Here is a 7241-nt window from a genome sequence, read left to right as displayed (position 1 = left end):
GTAGCTCAAAATTGATCAGAAATTACTACTCTGCTTTGCTCTTTGCAATTTTGTTTTTTGTTCTTCCGCCTCCTTGTACCCCTATTGTTACAGTACTGTACCCTGCATCTCACAAACTTGTCCTTTGTCTCTGTGATACTGTAATTCTTGTTCTTTGTTGATATGAACCTGCAACCAGTCAAAATCTATTGAGCAGTCAGTACTGTTAATAAATGGAAAGCACAATGTTCAGGGCCATACAATTTGTCCATTGTACAGTATACAGCCTACAATGCACTGTACTACAGTATACAATACTAAAAGGGACAAAAATCAAAGGAGTAAACATGTGATCAATGTGCTTCTTCTTGTCTTTGGGCTGGGTCAGGCCAGAGCACTTCGTCAACATCACAAGCAATATTGTGCCTCCTGATGCAACGGGGGAAGAAGCCTCTTGTGTGCCGTATCCAGCCCTGACATGATTCCTCACCTATATCACCACAGGCTAAATCCATGGCTTGCAGCAGATTTACTCTGGTGTAGGGTTGTCTATCATACACTTTCCATCTCCAAGAGGAGAAATCTCCTCAATCGGATTCAGGAAAGGCGAGTATGGAGGGAGGTACAAGTTCATAAACTGCCCATTGATGTTAAACCATTCCCTTACCTGAGCAGCTCGGTGGAAACTGACATTGTCCCACACTATCACATAGGTGGGAATGGGATTCTCATTTAGCTCTTGACCCTGCTGCGCCTGAACCTGCTGCTCAAATAAAATATCTCTTAGATTGGCAATAAATGTTAGAAGGTGCTGGGTGTTATATGGCCCGAGTGTAACATGGTGATGTAGAACACCATGGTTGCTGATAGCAGCACAGATTGTGACATTGCACCTCGTTGACCAGGGACTTCAACAATGGCCCGCTGTCCAATCATGTTTCGGCCTCTCCTTCTCCTCTTTGTTAGATTGAAGCCTGCTTCATCGACAAAGATGAACTCATGGGGTCTGTCCAAGGATTCCACGTCAAATATTGTGTGGGTAGAAATTCAATATACTGTATGTAGGATTTTGTAAGTCGTACAGAGACCGTGCTATACTGTAGAATACAATTAGGCCTACTGTATGCACTTCTGATTCACATACATTGTATGTACTGAAGAGTAATGTCATTCACATAGTATGTGTTAGTACTGTAGACAATCTGGATTACAGTAAATGTTTCTGAATGTACACTTACTTGCACATACTGAGCTCGCAGTTCTTTCACCCTTGGTGAGTTGAGCTCAAAAGGTACTCTGTATACTTGTTTCATTCGCATCCTGTTACGATGGAGGACACGGTCAATTGTGGAAATGCTCACACTGTCGATTCCCTGGAAGTGTGTGTTGTCTTGTATCACTCGTTCCTGGATTTCTCTGAGTCGTATTGCATTATCTTGAAGGACCATGCCAACTATAACGGTCTCTTGCTCCCGAGTGAATATAGCTGTCCTTCCACCTGCATGTGGCAGCCTTGCAATTCTACAAAAAGTAGTTGTGCAGTTACAAAACATATTCATGCAGTACAATACATACAGTGATTAACTTTACAAATGTCTATTGAAACAGCTGCATATAATGTAGTACAGTAAATTACAAAAATACAGTAGTATACTGTACCTGTTCTCTTCTCTGAATGTCCTTACTATGGTGGACACAGAAAATCGGCTCAAATTGGGTTGCACTCTAAGTCCTGCTTCCCTCATTGTCAGTCCATGGACAAGAACATGGTCTTTAACTGTTGCTCGAATTTCATCAGATATTTCCACTCTTTGTCTTCCTCTTCCTCTTCGTCCTCCTCTTCCTCTTTCTTGCCCTCCTCCTCCTCGTCGCCCACCTCGCATACGCACTCGTCCTCGTCCTCTCACATTGTTTCTTCTATCCATTCTCAGACTTTCTCCTTCCCACCTTCAACAACCTGTTTGCTCTCTGAATTGGCTTATATTGGTTGTGTCGCTGTAAGGGCTGTCTTCAGGAATGGACCAAAATGCAGTGGAGTTAGTATTCATCTTTCAATTTAATTAGAAAGAACACTATACAAAACAAAAACAAGGAAACTGACAGCCAATAGTCCTGTCAGGTGCAACCACACTAAACAAGAAACAATTACCCAACAAACCCCAGTGACAAACAACTCCTACATATGTGACTCCCAATCAGGAACAACGATTCCCAGCTGTTCCTGATCAGGAGTCACAAGACACACACCAGACTGCCACGTCCTGACCCCCAAACTACTACACCAGCTCCATCTGCTGGTCAGGACGTGACAGTACCCCCCCCTCAAGGTGCAGACCCCAGAATGCACCTAACCACAACAACAAAAAACCACCAACAAACAAAATCCCCAACAAAACCCTAAAACAGTAACCCTAAACAATAAGGGAGGGAAGGGAGGGTGGCTGCCGTCAACGACGGCACTGTGCTACACCCTCCCTCCCCAACCCACCTATCCTGGAGGCGGCTCAGGCTCTGGCCGTTCCAGGCAGTCTGGGCAGTCTGGCAGCTCGGGGCAGTCTGGGTAGTCTGGGTAGTCTGGGCAGTCTGGCAGCGCGGGACAGTCTGGGCAGTCTGGCAGCTCGGGACAGTCTGGGCAGTCTGGCAGCTCGGGACAGTCTGGGCAGTCTGGCAGCTCGGGACAGTCTGGGCAGTCTGGCAGCTCGGGACAGTCTGGGCAGTCTGGCCGCTCCGGCAGTTCAGGGCAGTCTGGCCACTCCGGCAGTTCAGGGCAGTCTGGCCACTCCGGCAGTTCAGGGCAGTCTGGCCACTCCGGCAGTTCAGGGCAGTCTGGCCACTCCGGCAGTTCAGCGCAGTCTGGCCACTCCGGCAGTTCAGGGCAGTCTGGCCACTCCGGCAGTTCAGCGCAGTCTGGCCACTCCGGCAGTTCAGCGCAGTCTGGCCACTCCGGCAGTTCAGCGCAGTCTGACCTCTCTGGCGACTGTTGACTGGCGGGCAGCTCTGACGACTGTTGACTGGCGGGCAGCTCTGACGACTGTTGACTGGCGGGCAGCTCTGACGACGACTGTTGACTGGCGGGCAGCTCTGATGACGACTGTTGACTGGCGGGCAGCTCTGATGACGACTGTTGACTGGCGAGGCTGGGTTGACACACTAGACTCCTGGTGCGTGGTGCTGGTACTGGGCGTACCAGATTGCGAACACGCACCTCCATGCTAGTGCGGAGAGCTGGCCTGGGGCTCCATTCTTGCCCCGCAAAACTCCCCTTGTGCCCCCCCCTAAAAATTTCTTGGGGGTGCCTCCCGGTTTCCCTTACCTCGCCAGCCTTCTTCCGCTACTTGGTCCTTTGTTGGTGGGTAATTCTGTAAGGGCTGTCTTCAGGAATGGACCAAAATGCAGTGGAGTTAGTATTCATCTTTCAATTTAATTAGAAAGAACACTATACAAAACAAAAACAAGGAAACTGACAGCCAATAGTCCTGTCAGGTGCAACCACACTAAACAAGAAACAATTACCCAACAAACCCCAGTGACAAACAACTCCTACATATGTGACTCCCAATCAGGAACAACGATTCCCAGCTGTTCCTGATCAGGAGTCACAAGACACACACCAGACTGCCACGTCCTGACCCCCAAACTACTACACCAGCTCCATCTGCTGGTCAGGACGTGACAGTCGCATCATTTGAAACAGGTTAAATCAATTTTGAGTGGTTGTGTTCAATCAATGACATGTGTTCTCTATTTGTATTTGATTGTTGCCACTTGTGTTTACCAGTATGGATGACATGTGCATTAGAGTGCAGAATGTGTTTTGAGAATGTGAATGTGTTTAGAGTTTTGCTGAAAAGTCTAAGTGAGATCTGCAAATTGTGTTTTACCATGTGAAATGGTTTAAGGTATTGACAACAGACTGCATAATTAGCTAAATGAGTCCAGGCAACTGAGAACTTTGTTCAGCCAATGGGTTTTAGTGTTTTAGCAATTGAGAAAAACTGTAAATGTTATCATGAGAGGTAAGGCTTTTGTGGTTCTGAGCACATTCAACTACAACGGTGTCCTGTCTTGGAGGAAAACTACACAGAGCTTAAAAAATCAAATCAAATTGTATTTGTCACATGCGCCGAAAACAACAGGTGTAGACCTTACAGTGAAATGCTTACTTACGAGCCCTTAACCAACAATGCAGTTTTAAGAAAATACCCCCCAAAAAGTAAGAGATAAGAATAACAAATGATTAAAGAGCAGCAGTAAATTAACAATAGCGGGGCTATATACAGGGGGTACCGGTACAGAGTCAATGTGCGGGGACACCTGTTAGTCAAGGTAATTGAGGTAATACGTACATGTAGTTAGACAGATCTTACCACCCGTCTTACTGGTTCTCCTATTCAAGTCCCCTTCAGATCCGCCTCAAGGTTATGCTATTAAACATAAAGTCTAAGTGCTCTAACTGTATACTATTCCTTGAGTGTGCAAATAAAGAGTTAATGATTTGTAAGTCTTTGAAGAATTTTAGTAGCCAAACAGACACCATACAGACACAGTTAGAAGGAGAGGATTGTTAGCTCAGCAGCTGTGAGTGATGTGAGTGATGTGAGTGACGTGAGTGATGTGCGTTGTGTGTGAATGTGGTGCAGCAGATCAACTGACATTGACTGACAATTTCAAGTGTGTTATTTGAAAGTGGGCTAGATTCGTTTTAATGTGGAATACGGCAACATTTGTGGTTTTATTCATACACATTGTCTACGTAAGAAACCTGGTTGACACAGCAAGTAGGCCTACAGCATGTCCCATGGGTGTGTTACACTCTTACACTGTCACCTGTTTTTAAGCTGCTATGATATTATGACAATAGCTAGAAGGTGCTGAATCTAACTAGACCTGAATAACCCAAATATGCACTTAAAAAACGTTTGGGTTGATCGACAAGAGCACAGGTAAGTGGAAACATCACGCAACTTTACATTTTTTTGGAGAACATGAAACTGCATGAACTTAATTCCAAAAATGTGAAGTCATTTAGAGAATGGTGTGTGTTTGTTCAAGGCTTTCCGGGAGGACTGACTCATTAGGCAAAAGGAAGACTGACTCATTAGGCAAAGGCAGGACTGACCCATTAGGCAAAGGGAGGACTGACCCATTAGGCAAAGGGAGGACTGACTCATTAGGCAAAGGGAGGACTGACCCATTAGGCAAAGGGAGGACTGACTCATTAGGCAAAGGGAGGACTAACCCATTAGGCAAAGGCAGGACTGACCCATTAGGCAAAGGCAGGACTAACCCATTAGGCAAAGGGAGGACTGACTCATTAGGCAAAGGGAGGACCAACCCATTAGGCAAAGGCAGGACTGACCCATTAGGCAAAGGCAGGACTAACCCATTAGGCAAAGGGAGGACTGACCCATTAGGCAAAGGGAGGACTGACCCATTAGGCAAAGGGAGGACTGACCCATTAGGCAAAGGCAGGACTAACCCATTAGGCAAAGGGAGGACTGACCCATTAGGCAAAGGGAGGACTGACCCATTAGGCAAAGGCAGGACTAACCCATTAGGCAAAGGCAGGACTGACCCATTAGGCAAAGGCAGGACTGACCCATTAGGCAAAGGCAGGACTAACCCATTAGGCAAAGGGAGGACTGACCCATTAGGCAAAGGGAGGAACTACCCCATTAGGCAAAAGGACTAAAGCACACTCAGCATTTTGGCCTACTCGGCAGAGAGCACTGTGTAATCGATCCCATGCAAATATTTTTTTTTCCCTTCTGCCAACCTGTCAGGCTGATATTATTAGGCTAATGTGTGGTGACTAAAGGGCTGCCATCACTCCCTGACTGCATCTGCGAAAAGGGCTTGTCGTGTACCAAACCCAATGGAATTAGACAATATAGGCCTACAGTCAGGAGTTTTCAGTTGTTTTTACTTTGAGGGTTGAGGTACAACTTGCTGTTTTGGTGTGTGATGTTAGGCGCCATCTACCTGGGATTCTTAGTACTACTACTACAATACTTTGAATAGAGAAGGATAACAGCAGGAATAGTTGTGGGGCTCATCCAGACTGATATAGACAGATATTGAGGCTGATCTTTGTCTTCACACGTTCATTCATAAAACCATCATGTTGCATACATGTTTACGGTTTTAACCAATCAGCATTCAGGATCGTTGTGTATAGACAGATATAGTAATGATGTCACAGGAGGATGCTGAGGGGAAGACGGCTCATAATAATGGCTGGAACGGAGCCAATGGAAACCATGTGTTTGATGTGTTTGATACCATTCCACCTTGAGCCATTACTATGAGCCCGTTCTCCCCAATTAAGGCACCACCAACCTGCTGTGAATGATATGTATGGAGGTATAAAAAAAACACACATGAAGACCTAACCTTTTCCATTTGGCTGTTCAGTAACCCACAATATTACTACGCGAGAGCTTTCAAATTTGACCAGTCACTGATTTCCTCATAAAACATTCAAATAATTGCAATATTTTCGCATAAATCAAATCACCGCAATCCAAAGACGGCTCCCAATTTCAACCAATAACCGCACGTCTAACGCATAATACTGTTCAATCAAGCCACACTTCAACTATCTTTTCCCATCTCCTCTGAGTGAGAGGTGTAGATTTTGCATCTCTCTGACAGAGTAAAGATAAGCAAACCACTGCTAGAAAAAACTCCTGTGTGTGTGTGTTCGTAAAGATACAGTATCCTCATGCAATAGATTCAAGTGAAGTACTTAAACAAGTGTGTAAATAGACGTATTAGTAGATAATTCATGCTATATTAACCCTGGAATACATGTGTCATCATTCAGCATTGTTAGTAATCATATACTGTAGCCTAAAGGGCAGTGATATTTAACACAGTATTATTATATTATACTGTGCTTGACATTATTACTACAATAACATACAAGAAACTTGAGGAAGAAAGGCTCCAAAAAGGGAATATAAAAGAGACAGATTCTCGATACACAATTGAATTGAATTGAATCATCAAACATACACCAAACATCACAATGGCATGAGTAGTTCAAACATGAATAATGAGACTACACAATATAAAGGAGACATTATGTAGTGAGGAAATTATTCATTTAGATTGTATAGACTTAAACTGTCAAATCATTTAACATATAACTATAAAACAACGAGTATAGCCATCTTATCAAACATCAATATCACTACATATAATCAAGTGATTATTATAATGTTCTACATTCATAATGAATTACATAACTTCACATATAA

Source organism: Salmo salar, chromosome 04 (assembly GCF_965601325.2).
Source record: "Salmo salar chromosome 04, fSalSal1, whole genome shotgun sequence".
NCBI lineage: Eukaryota > Metazoa > Chordata > Actinopteri > Salmoniformes > Salmonidae > Salmo > Salmo salar.
This window is presented reverse-complemented; position numbering follows the sequence as displayed.